This window comes from Pinus tabuliformis, chromosome 9, assembly GCF_031772625.1.
Source record: "Pinus tabuliformis cultivar Carrire ecotype Pingquan chromosome 9, CPIR1, whole genome shotgun sequence".
Taxonomy (NCBI): Eukaryota; Viridiplantae; Streptophyta; class Pinopsida; order Pinales; family Pinaceae; genus Pinus; species Pinus tabuliformis.
The window spans coordinates 1534835135-1534849442 of NC_142307.1; the positions used below are offsets into that span (position 1 = coordinate 1534835135).

Here is a 14308-nt window from a genome sequence, read left to right on the forward strand (position 1 = left end):
GTCAATTTCAGAGGTTTGAATCTCAGACTCACCCCACAGTTCATCAGCAGAGTCACTGATCTCCCGATGGGGGTACCGTGGGATAAGGAGGAGAGAAAACTAGGCCAGAAGGCTAAGAAGGAGTTCTTTCTGCCGGAGGAGCAATTCTTAGAGGACAAGAATGGAGTTCAAAGAGCCAGATTACAGCTGCTCTGGAGTGAGGTCAGCCTCCAAATTATGAAGTATATCACGTGCGAGGGGCGATTCAGCATCGTGTATGGATACCATTTTTGGCTGGTCACAGAACTTAGGCACCAAATGGACCTACCTCAAAAAACAAGTTGAGTGTTCCTTACTTCCTTCTGCAGTCCATGACTGAATGTGAAACCAAGTTACGAGAGGGAACGCCAGACCAGGTAGCCCATCATGGGCTCATTAAGCTCCTCATGGAGGATGCACTCCACACATACACCGTTCCTCTCTCGTGGGAAGCCTTTCGAAACTTGACTAAGGATGATGAAATCAAAATTTTGGTTGAGGAGCTCACCTCCTCCAGCAATGAGGAGAAGGAACCAATTCAAGCAGAGAAGAAAGGAAAAGGCCAAGAAACCATGGCCAAAGCACCAAAGAAAGAACACAAGGGGAAACAAGAGAAACACTAGACTGCCAAAACAGAGGATGACAAACCCACATTAACACCCAGGGAGAAAAGGTTACAGAGCAGGGTGGGAAGGACTGAACAAGTCCACGTCAGTGAAGGCACCTCTAAGGCAGCCTCAGCAAAGTCAAAAGACAAAGCACCCTCAGCCAAGCAGGCTAAAACGATGCCACCTGTTTCTACAGGAAAATCAAAAATGACTTCTACGGGAAGCCAGAAATCAGTCGCTACAAGGCTTTCTACAGGAAGTCCTGAGAAAGGAACACAGAAGGGGAAGATGGCCGAAATCCTTGCTAGGGAGGCAGCAGCTGTGCTGGCCACCCTAAGTACCCCTCCCAAGCCAAAGGAAAAACAAAAGAGGGAGACCCCTCTGTATTTCAAAGCAAGGAGAAGTGTCAGAATCAAAATAGGCAGGACCCAACCTCCATCCAGCGACCCAATTACCATAGAAGACACCCCTACCTTGCCAAGGGAGAGGCCCCCCTCAAAAATATCAGTCACTTATGAGCGGGGGAGCCCGAAGACAATTGCCTGGAAGGAGAGGATGGAAAGGTTGGCTTCAAAAACCCCTCATCAGGATGCTGAGGCCGTTCTACAAGAAACATTGGCCAGGCTCAAGGAGACCGAAAGAATGGAGGGAGAGGCAGCCACATCACCACCAAGGGAAGACGGAGTAGAGCCACGGAGGGAAGAAGAGGTAGATCATATTCCGAAACCTAGTCCCCAGCCAAGCTTGAGCTCGTATTATAACTTTTTGGAGGCTGGAAAAATTATTCCACAGAAATTTACAGTGCCGCTTTTCTTTGCGTTGGAGGAAGAAAGAGTGAGAACCCACACATGGGTGAGGATAGCTAAATCTAAAGGAGTGGCAGATATAGGCCCCTTGGAGGAACAACTCAAGGAGGCACGAAGAGAATTAGCTATGGCCAAACACGTGGGAAACTGCCAGCGAGTATTCCTACAGGAAGAGAATGAGAAACTCAAACTGCAGCTACAGGAACAGAGGAAAGAAAGGGGCACAGCATCAGAGGACACTATAGCAAAACCTCAAGGCAAAGAAGGACTGCAAGTTGGTCTTGGGGAGCTAAACCAGCATCTACAGGAAAGGGAATTGCAAGCACAAATCAAGATACAAGCTCTCAAACATCAGTTACAACAAAAAGAGGCACAACTGGCCTGCATGGCCAGTTGGGCCATGGATGCTCTACAATGTAGACAACCGGCCAAATCTTATGGCCTATACCTACGGGAACAGTGGCTGCAATTCCAAATTAATGCATTAGCACAGAGGGGTATCTCCCAAATCCAAGACCCCCATCAGTTCACAGAGTTATGCAATAGCAGTTCATCAGAGGACAAGGCCAAGCTATCAGAGTTCTATCTCCATAATTTGGCCCTTCCTAATGTGACTTCATGGGATCCCAACACAGTCGTAGGAGATATGCAGTTGATGGAATTTGCCTCATGGTTGAACCATGAAGAAAAGAGAGCATTAGAGGTCAAAGAGGTCATGAACCGAGAGTTACATGAGCCACTGCTGATTAGAGCAGAGCCAGGGGACCCCACTGCATTGATATCAGCCCACCAACACTTAGCAACCGACTCTCAAGCTTTATTGAAATACATGGATCAGCAGGCTCAGGCTATAGCACATTTCGAGGATATGGAGCGACTATTAGGGGACAATTGTGTTCATGCTTGCACCCGCCAGTGGAACACATTGTCCCACAACCTCAAAATCAGGGAATATCACACTCCAACTCGAATGAGGGAAGCTCTAGTACGGGTGCCCCTGTACAAGAAGTCCATACAGAACCTCCAAGCCAGCTGGATTGGCCTCAAGCTAAGCCCACCTTTGCTTTTAGGATTGATGGAAGGCAGCACAGAGAAAGAAGAGCATAAGCAGTGGGAAGAGGTGGAAAGGAAGGTTGGGTTCCATGCCAGTGAGGAGGATACTACTTCAGAAGCCTGGGATATGAGAGTGGCGGTGAAAGCAATGAAGGACGAGGAGCTGGATTAGTTGCTCAGGGATGAGCAATCATTTTAGCTGGGGGGTGATGATGAACCCAAATTTGGTAACATTTTGGGCTCATTTGGCCTAACTACCCTTGCTCAATCCTTCATTTTTCATAACTTATGCATCATTTTTTAGTATGTTTATGTCATTTGTACGAATAAGGGTAGTCACTATTCCTAGGTGGCTAACATGACGTGCTCATTTCAGGATTTTTTGACACATGTTGGAGCAAAACCGAGTAGACAAGGGCTAGGAGACAGCCAAGCTGGGGTTGAGGATTCGTAGGGGGGTTGTCCACGACATTAAATAGCCTTCCTCGGGATCTTCACCCCCAACTCCGAGCTCCAAAAGCCACCAAAACCAGATCTAGAAGGCAGCCAAACATATTTTGTGGAAGCAGTTGTTCACTCCCAGTTTGGTCAGCCAAGTCCCATAGATTTAGGAGGCCAGCTTGGGCCTCGTGATGTATAAATGATAAGGCTTCAGCCTTCGAAAAGGACTTTTGGAAAAACTTCTGCACATTCTTCACTACGAGCTGCCAGCTCTATTTTGTTCTTTTGTAGCCATTATTGGCATAACTCTTGACTTATGATTATTATTTTTTAATGGGAAGCAGACAAATTTGATCTTAGCTCTGAGTTTCTAGAGGAGCCATAGCTCTCGAGGTTGGGCCCAACCTGAGAGCCTAGGGCCTCCTTCTTTGTATTTATATCTTTCCTTTCAGCATTATGATTTTCTTTGTATGCATTTGAAACGCAGTTTGTTGAGTTAGATTTTGTTGTGTGGTTAAGTAGGTCATTGTTGAAGAATAGAGTTGTTTCAGATGTCTAGAATAGAGTAATGAGATAAGAAGTGATAAAATCTCCAGAAAAAGGTTGCCTGCACTCTCATTTTCACCTCTTCCTAGGGGCTGGAATTGCAGACAGTGTTGCCCAACAAAAACACTAGTTTGCTTACCCATGCAATCTTCGGTGAAGTGTTTTCATTTGTAGGAGTTATTCATGCGTTCATACCTCTTGGAATGTTTCTTTGCTTCAGTACTGTACATGGTTCTCTTTAGAAATAACGTTGTTGTTCATTGGTTTCATTAACAGTTAGGATAGATTAGTTAATATTTTGATTGTGTGCAGGACGTGGTTGATTTGGTTAAGTATACACTGTGCGGTGCATCTCCATCACTCTCTCATCCATCTAAGCTTCGTCCAGGCCAACTGCTCATCTCCAAGTTAGATCCCTTGTCTCACAACTACTCTTTTGCCCACGTCACCCTACCTTCTTGGCCTTCCATTTCCTCTGCCCTCCTTAAGACAAGCTAGCTTTCCACACCCTCTCAGCACTTCATCTCTCTGTCACTAAGTCATTACAAACCCTATCCTACCTCCCTATCCATTCATGCATCCTCTTTCACTCACCCAACATCCAAAATCCAATTGTAGAACATCCTGTAGAAATTTCTGATCATCCTGTAGAAATTCTGAAACATCCTGTAGAACCCCTGCAGACTTCCTGTAGAAGCTCACAAATGAGGTTTCTTGATATCCAAACTTTGTGAAACTCTCTGGAAGGGTGTTAGGGACTCCTTAGACCCTCTCTGAACCTTCCTGACCTCTTCCAAGCATTTCCCCTCCTTGATCCACCTTTGCACAGTAAAAAGCCAGTTAAAAGCACAAGCATGATAATTCTAATAACTTATTCAAAAATATAAAAAGAGGTTTTCTTCAGGTAGAGGTAGTATAGACACATGTATCTTACCTTCATAGAAAGTAATGGCATCTCTCTGTAGTTTTCATTCTCCTCTTTGCATCAGTAGGACTAGCTGGTAGAATTAGGGTTTGCTAGGGTTTGTGGTTCTTTTTGGCTTTCAGTTTCTTTCCGCAAGTAGATTAGCTTCCTTTGAGTTAGCTTTCATCCATCAATTAAAAAGCTTCTTCTAAGGGCTCATAGAAGTTGGCTTGAGCCCCTAGCGGACTTGTGCCAGCTAAACAAGTGACAACTGCGGCAAGAGCTAGTACTTGTGCATACAGCACCGTCGCTTCCAAGTTTGTTACGAACTACCGCGTTGATAAAATTAAAGAAGGGAGTCCCGAGAGTTGTAGCATTATTGCTACAATACTGGAGCCCACCAGGACTCAAACCACCATTGATTTCATTCCCACCTGGACAAGAATATTCTTCCATGGTGATGCATTGCTACACTACGGCTCAACGATAAATGAATAGACAGAGACAAGAGAGTTGTAGATTTATGGCATCACTACGCTACGGCTCAGCGATAAATGAATAGACGGAGACAAGAGATGGCATCGCTATGGCTCAGCGATAAATGAATAGACGGAGACAGAACGTTACAAGTTCGTGCACAGTCCAATGAAACTCACAGTTTTTTTTTTTTTATTGGCCCCAAGCGAAACAATGAACCTGGGAAATTTCAGATTTAATTGTTTTTGCAGGTTTTATCATCTAATTGCTTGCTGCAGGTTTTAGTATGTCCAAAAAACGCAATCAATTGCAAGCGAGACACAGTTTCAACTAAAAATGATTTGCAAATTAACAATAAAATCGATTAGGAAAAACATGAATTTATTTATTCCTGAAATTAGTCTAAATCATCCCTATTTTCTGATCCTTGTGATCGCACTAAGTGCGGAGGAGAGCATACTTATTCTAAGCAAAACTGAAAATGAAAGAAAAAAATACAATTGAAAGCCTACCTACTCTATACTAATTAGAAAAAAAATTAGTTACATGTAATTAAACTTCCACTGAAGCCATTCACGTAGCAGTAACAACAATATATCCAGTAGCAATTTTTTACATGACGGATGAAAATATTCGAAAGTGAATGAGTCTAGTTGCTGTAACTGCAAATCAACTAAAAAAAATAAAAAGACGAATCTAATCTAATACTTACCTGGAACCATTGTTCGATAAAGCTTTGATAAGAACAATTTATCTCACTTAGATCATGTTGTAACTCCTGTTCTTCTACTCCGATCTGCTGTTCTTCTTCCTCGATCTCCTGTTCCAATGATTGTTTGCCATCAGATATGCATGATTCTTCATATGCTGAATCATTGTTTATTTCTTAGGGAGTAGTTGAACTGTCAATTCTTGTCAAGATCTCTTTTTCCAGGGAAGAAGAGATTCCGACTTCTGCAAGGATCTGAGTGAGTAGTTCCAAGCTGACACTCATTATAAAACCATGTGGAAAGAGATTCTAAAAACAAAAAAAATCAGCACACTAAAAATTGAACAAAAGGACCACAGAAATAATCTTGAATTCAATACTCAATTAAACCCTCTTACAAGGACTGTTCATTAATTGAGTAATCAAATTCTTCAACTACAACCATGAACCATGAATTCATCAAACACTCTTCATAGTTGTGAAAATCAAACACACTTGCAGAAATCGAAATTCACACTTGCATAAATGTAAACACACCCTACATGCCCTGATCCATAAGAGGTCGAGCTCGTTACGGTATCTCAAATGTGATGCGTAGGTTGTTCCCCACATATTACTGCGTTAACACCTCGGAGTTAGGAACATGTCTAAACACACTTGCATGAAAAATCAAACTAAACTTCAATCCATCGTGCCTCCTCGGCAACGGCGCCAAAATGTTGGGCGAAAATATTATCGTTTAATTATGTTGTAGTACTTGCCCAACTATTTAATTTGTCAATCCGAGTTTCGTAGACTTACGAGACACATGCTCTATATATGCAGCACTGAAGTGGAACTAATCTAATCTAATCTACTGAAATCAAATTAATCTAGGAATGCATTGAAAAATTAACTATGAAAGCAGGAAATTTCATAAAGGAAAAGCAATACAACAGGTGAAGGATTGAATGACAAACAACATATGTGAGCTCACAACAATAAAACTATGTAAAATCATATTACAAGAACCAAATTACAAATCATGAAAGCATAACAAAAAAATGAAAAACTAAGAATTCCTTTCCATTATTCATTATTCATTATTCAAATGAAGAGAGAGCACTCTCTTATATACATGAGGAAGATAACCATCTCATAATTACATATCCAATATTCTCTCAACCACTCTCAACTAATTTCCCATTATTACAAGATATGATCCCACAAATCTCTCAAGCATTTTTAACTACTTTCTCATTATTAGAAAATATGATCCCTTTGAATCCTCCACAAATCTCTCACATATATTGGATAAGATATGCCAACCAAATCCTCCATGATTTTCTCCTAAGGAATTGGATACGATATGCCAACGAAATCCTCTATGATTTTCTCCTTAGGAATTGGAAAATATATGCCAACCAAATCCTCCATGATTTTCTCCATAGGAATAGGCTTGCATAATTATCTCCTTAATATGGTGGAGGAGATATTAATTCTTCACATATTTCCTACACATCACAAAACTCACATATTCTTGAGATATATATAAAAATATGTATATTTTCTAATATTTAATCATAAATTTCCCTGGATGCGGGTGCCAATGCGACAGCCAGGGAAGGGCCACATGCCGTGCATGTGCCGCCCCGTGTTGAATTAAGGCAGGCACTTCACACTGCCGCCGAGGATTGAAGAATGTTTGTTCGTGCTCAAATGCATTCAATGCCGCACAGGGTGAAACGCTGGAGCTGCAGAGTGCAGTTATGGCGGGCTACTTTCGAGAGAATGATGGACAGGTTAAGAGCGGCAAGGGAGCATTGCAGGCTCATTTGTATTGTGTGCATTGTATGGTGCTGGCTCTGGAGCATTTCGGTCTGGGGGGCGCCCGTTCCCTGCAAGCTTCAGCCACTGCTGTTGCAGCTAACCAGCACGAGGTGGTGGAACAATTACAGTGGGTACTCACGGGCGAGAGTCATTCGTGTGAATTTGGTCCGGGAGCTGACAGAGGAGGTCTCAATTCCACAGGGGGGCGACGCAGGGTGGAGAATTGTTCCTCAGAAGCTCCAGGAGGGAAAATGGCTCCAAGGCAAAGACTGCTTAGCAGGCGGGGCTCAGCTCGCGGAGGCTCTTCGCGCAGCCCTGTCGCAGACTCTCATCACCATTGCTGTTGTCAATATTGCCACCGAAGGTCAGGCGCCTCTCCTTTACGGGTTAGCCAGTATATGGATTCCGGCAGTCCCAGTGCCGGGCCGCCCCCGCTGCCAGCGTTTGGCACCGTCGTTTTCACTCTGGGAGGCTCAAGGAACAACGCTCGTATCAATGCACATATATCTGTTCTTTTCATGGAGGACCCTGAGGATGAGGAGGGAGGCTCAGGTAGCAAGGAGGAGCCCTCAGAGGACATGCAGGAAATCATTGAGGAAGCACAAGTGGGAGTTCTGGAGCAGACTCCTTCCCATCCACAAGCGAATGAGGCGTCGACCTCCAAACAGGCTGAAGTGGACGCTTGGGAAGGCCGCCCTGAAGGAGATGGATGGAGCCGAATCCTCGAGAAGAAGCCTGAGGAATGACAACCCTCGGCAAGCTCCGTCTCCATCCTCTTTTGCTCAGGTCCGGTATCAGCTCTTTGTTTTTATCTATGTCGGATATAGGCCAAGTATCTCTGTCTGGGTCTTGTTTGTTTTTCCTTATGTTATGGTTATCATAGTCCTGCCAGTTCGGCTTATGTCAGTGTTTGTCAAGGATCCTCGGTCACCCCTGCGTGGGTATAGTTCTGTTTTTGGATGGAAACCCCTGCGTGGGTCGCTGATGCAAGTAGTGGGTACAGTTTTAAATTTTGTCATAGGCTGGAAGCGAGTAAGTCTGGTTAGGAAGCCCCTGCGCGGGCCTACTTTGAATCATGAACAGCCTCAGTTGGCCCTGAGCCACATGTCATTCTGGATGTAAGGTTTTACTGTACATAATATAATAGATTAGTCTAGTTTAACGAGAAAAAAAAATATTTAATCATAAATTCACTTGTAATACAAAAATGAATAAAATGGAAAATAAGAAGGTGAAACCCAAATGTATGTATGAAAATGATATGATAAAAGGTTAATGGGATGATGAAATGTAAGGAATAGTGAAGAAAAAGGTGGATGAAAATATGACATTTCTGAGTCCCAACATCCTCCCCAACTGAACTTGTTGCATGTCCTCATGCAACCATGCATGGGTCTCTTTAAGAAAATTTGGCATTTTGAACTTTGGCTTTACATGATGATGTCTTTTAATAATGAATGTTTCCAAGATATGTGAAAGACATGAGTAACAATTTACATTTTCTTATGGTTGGTTCTTGTGTGACAACCATGGATACAAAGAATGTTGGTTCTTGTGTTAACAACATTCATTTCATTTTATGTTCTCTTTTCTTCAATAATAATGTAAACACTCACTGGAAATCATAATGTGCATAAGAAAGCCCTTTTGTAATATTAATGAAGCATGCCAATATTGCGTATGAAGCAAAGTGCAACAAAGTATCGTTGGAAAATAAATGTTGGTGAATGGTAAATGGAGTGATAGTGGTGAAGAAATGGAATCATGGAAGTGAATATAGTTCTTCCCCCCCTCAACTGAATTGGTTGCATGTCCTCATGCAACTTGACATGGCTCATGAAAGGAAATGTAGCATGGTGAGGGAATTTTCCAAAATATTCAAGTTAGCATATAAGGAATTGCATGATTAAAGATTAGAAAACAACATACCTCTAATTACCCAAGAATGATGAATTATGCAATAGGAATGTAACTGTTGCTGCTGCTGGATCAGGAAAATGTGACTGATGTTGTTGTAACTAGATCCTGGGAAATGAAGGAATCTGAACTTCTAATGCTGAATCATGGAAAAGATAAACACTGAAAGTGGAACTGTGCCACTCTCATAGATCAGAATTCATGATGCTGTAACTGCTGAGGGAGTCGTGAAAAAGTGTATAGTCTTCACCTACTACAAACTCGATGGTACAATTCTAACATGCGAATGAATGTGTCGATGTCGAGCATGAATAGAAATCATTGGATTACTGGCCATTGATGCATGCCATTAACCAATGCGAGGCAACTCACCATTGATGGCAATGAGTGCCAAGGTACCGGAGTACATCTTGCAAAGTGCGAATGGATGTGTTGAGGTCGAGCCACTTGCAAGATCTGAAGATCAAGGGACATTGATGTATTCCCATGATTGTCAGTGAGAGAACTTGCCATTAAGGCATGCAAGCCTCTAGGTACTCAAAAGGAACTCTAGTCTATTTCCCAGATAAGGTGCTGATGTCGATGGGGCAAGACTTGTTGAAAGGTGGGCCTTAAGGAATCCCACATTAGTCAACGCGAGTTTGTACAAAAAGATTTGGTAGGACTATAGATGGAAAGAACTCACGAACAAGCAGTGTAGATCAGCATGGCTAGGAAATCAAGGCAATGTAATCATGGAAAGGGAATGAGTTTTATTCAAAAGGCAAACTAGAAGGAAAAAATAAACTGAAAAGGATAAAGGGATGTATGCGATTCAGAAAAATAGGCATGCATGAAGTCGTGAAAGATAAGGAAATGGAAGATGGGCTGCAACACAAGGATGGTCTAGGCGTTTAGAAGGAAAAAGGCGAGTAGTCATGATGCAAAAGGACTTTTGTGTAGTGGAAAATGTCATGATATGTGCAGTGAAGAATTAGTTCCTTCAAGCGTCTAATGATGCATGTTTCATTGTGATTTCAAAAAATCACTTTTGCATTAGATTGTGTCCACTCTGAAAAACTTAGCACCATTACTGCATAAAAATTGTCACCTTTGTGTGCCATCTCCATCGATCATTCCTGTATGAAGTGACTCAAAAACAAATTAGCTCATTTTCAAGAATTTATAAAATGTCCATTTTTTAATTATTTTCTGAAATAACTCTAATTGTGGATGAAAAAGGTGTCACATCGTAATGTTGAGCTTTCTGCATAAGCTTCTCGTTGTCCTACACATAACACCAATCTCATTTCACTTGTTAGTATATGCATCCTAACGTTTGCCCACAAATTCACAAAAAATCCAACATACTTTTATTTCCCCCCAACTAGAAATATTGCATGTCCCCATGCAATGTACTCATTGATTGTGCAATACTTTTTCAAAATGTTTTTAGTGGTTTGATTGAAAACATTTGAAAAGGCTTTTGTATTTCTTAGGGAACAAGTAGTTAGTTTATGAATGAATGAGGGCAATTTTTTTTTTTTTTTTTTTTTTTTGAAAATGACGTAAACATATACAGATAACAGAGTGAGACAATAAGTGTCGACTACTAACCCACGATTTAATCCCCTTAGCACTCTCATCAGGATAAGATGAATTCAAGCTCGGATTCTCATTACTCGCCAACCCTCATTCCTCAATCAATTTAACAAGTAAGCAACGGCATGGTCCGCTTAATAGTTACAATATACAGTAGCAGTGACGTGTATAGGGTTTAAATCCCATAACATAACGTATCATCGCTTGGTGATATATTTCTGTGGGATTACACTCTCCAATTTCAGTGAAAATGATGGCCTTTCCACCCACAACAACATCCAGCAGGCTGGATATTCAACCTTCTGCATTGCTTCCCCGAAATCCTACTTTATTCTCTAAGGTGGATAGATGCAAATATAGCACTTCATTTGTTCGTGACTGTCACTCCATGCTTCCACTGCAAACACCCATGCAATGGCATTTGTCATCAGGAAGATATCACCTAGGAAAGTCTTATCAATGTTATGGAGTTGGGGATGATGGTCTCTCCAGCATTTCTATAACACAGGACATTGATGACTTTATCCGTAAAGATGTAAATATGAGTTTTTTTTGAACGAATAAATTGGGCATGGAACATATTGTTTCCCAGAAAACTCAAGAGAACTTCAAATGTGGAGATAGCAAAGCAGAGACTGAAAATGATCCTCTTTTCTGACAGATGTGCTGTAACTGATGATGCAAAACGAAAAATCGTCAACAATATTGTGGGTGCACTCTCAGATTTTGTGGAGATTGACTCAGAGGATAAAGTATAGTTAAATGTTTCAACCGACCCAGATCTTGGAACTATCTATTTTGTAACAGTGCCAGTTCGACATGTAAAGCCAGAGTATCAGGAGTACAGTTATTTTTTTGGAGTCAAACCACCATCGATTTCATTCCCACCTGGACAAGAATATTCTTCCATGGTGATGCATCCCTACGCTACGGCTCAGCGATAAATGAATAGACGGAGACAAGAGAGTTGCAGATTTATGGCATTGCTACGCTATGGCTCAGTGATAAATGAATAGACAGAGACAAGAGATGGCATCGCTATGGCTCAGTGATAAATGAATAGACGGAGACAGAACGTTACAAGTTCGTGCACAATCCAATGAACCTCACAGTTTTTTTTTTTTTATTGGCCCCAAGCGAAATAATGAACCTAGGGAATTTCATATTTAATTGTTTTTGCAGGTTTTATCATCTAATTGCTTGCTGTAGGTTTTAGTATGTCTAAAAAACATAATCAATTGCAAGCGAGACACAGTTTCAACTAAAAATGATTTTCAAATTAACAATAAAATCGATTAGGCAAAACATGAATTTATTTATTCCTGAAATTAGTCTAAACCATCCCTATTTTCTGATCCTCGTGATCGCACTAAGTGCGGAGGAGAGCATACTTATTCTAAGCAAAATTGAAAATGAAAGCAAAAACTACAAATGAAAGCCTACCTACTCTATACTAATTAGAAAAAAAATTAGTTACATGTAATTAAACTTCCAATGAAGCCATTCACGTAGCAATAACAACAGTATATCCAGTAGCAATTTTTTACATGACAGATGAAAATATTCGAAAGTGAATGAGTCTAGTTGCTGTAACTGCAAATCAACTAAAAATAAATAAAAAGACGAATCTAATCTAATACTTACCTGGAACCATTGTTCGATAAAGCTTTGATAAGAACAATTTCTCTCACTTAGATCATGTTGTAACTCCTGTTCTTCTACTCCGATCTATTGTTCTTCTTCCTCAATCTCCTGTTCGAATGATTGTTTGCCATCAGATATGCATGATTCTTCATATGTTGAATATTTGTTTATTTCTTAGGGAGTAGTTGAACTGTCAATTCTTGTCAAGATCTCTTTTTCCAGGGAAGAAGAGATTCCGACTTCTGCAAGGATCTGAGTGAGTAGTTCCAAGCTGACACTCATTATAAAACCATGTGGAAAGAGATTCTAAAAACAAAAAAAATCAGCACACTAAAAATTGAACAAAAGGACCACAGAAATAATCTTGAATTCAATACTCAATTAAACCCTCTTACAAGGATTTCTCATTAATTGAGTAATCAAATTCTTCAACTACAACCATGAACCATGAATTCATCAAACACTCTTCATAGTTGCGAAAATCAAACACACTTGCAGAAATCGAAATTCACACTTGCATAAATGTAAACACACCCTACATGCGCTGATCCATAAGAGTTCTAGCCCGTTACGGTATCTCGAATGTGATGCATAGGTTGTTCCCCACATCTTACCGCCTTAACACCTCGGAGTTAGGAACATGTCTAAACACACTTGCATGAAAAATCAAACTAAACTTCAATCCATCGTGCCTCCCCGGAAACGGCGCCAAAATGTTGGGTGAAAATATTATCGTTTAATTCTGTTGTAGTACTTGCCCAGCTATTTAATTTGTCAATCCGCGGTTCGTAGACTTACGAGACACATGCACTATATATGCAGGACTGAAGTGGAACTAATCTAATCTAATCTACTGAAATCAAATTAATCTAAGAATGCATTGAAACATTAATTATGAAAGCAGGAAATTTCATAAATGAAAAGCAATACAACATGTGAAGGATTGAATGACAAACAACATATGTGAGCTCACAACAATAAAACTATGTCAAATTATATTACAAGAACCAAATTACAAATCATGAAAGCATAACAAAAAAATGAAAAACTAAGAATTCCTTTCCATTATTCATTATTCATTATTCAAATGAAGAGAGAGCACTCTCTTATATACATGAGGAAGATAACCATCTCATAATTACATATCCAATATTCTCTCAACCACTCTCAACTAATTTCCCATTATTACAAGATATGATCCCACAAATCTCTCAAGCATTTTTAACTACTTTCTCATTATTAGAAAATATGATCCCTTTGAATCCTCCACAAATCTCTCACATATATTGGATAAGATATGCCAACCAAATCCTCCATGATTTTCTCCTAAGGAATTGGATAAGATATGCCAACGAAATCCTCCATGATTTTATCCTTAGGAATTGGATAAGATATGCCAACCAAATCCTCCATGATTTTCTCCTTAGGAATAGGCTTGCATAATTATCTCCTTAATATGGTGGAGGAGATATTAATTCTTCACATATTTCCTACACATCACAAAACTCACATATTCTTGAGATATATATAAAAATATGTATATTTTCTAATATTTAATCATAAATTCACTTGTAATACAAAAATGAATAAAATGGAAAATAAGAAGTTGAAACCCAAATGTATGTATGAAAATGATATGATAAAAGGTTAATGGGATGATGAAATGTGAGGAATAGTGAAGAAAAAGATGGATGAAAATATGACATTTCTGAGTCCCAACATCTTGCATCTTCTAAAATCGGGTTTTTAATTTTCAATTTCTACAAGCCTTCATCATGATAGACTTGGTATGGGA

General features: G+C 40.3%; 1 pseudogene; it reads left to right on the plus strand.

The window, feature by feature from the left end:
• The first annotated feature begins 11074 nt into the window (after positions 1 to 11074).
• LOC149154470 (cell division topological specificity factor homolog, chloroplastic pseudogene) lies at positions 11075 to 11813 on the plus strand (annotated as a pseudogene).
• The last annotated feature ends 2495 nt before the right edge of the window (positions 11814 to 14308 follow it).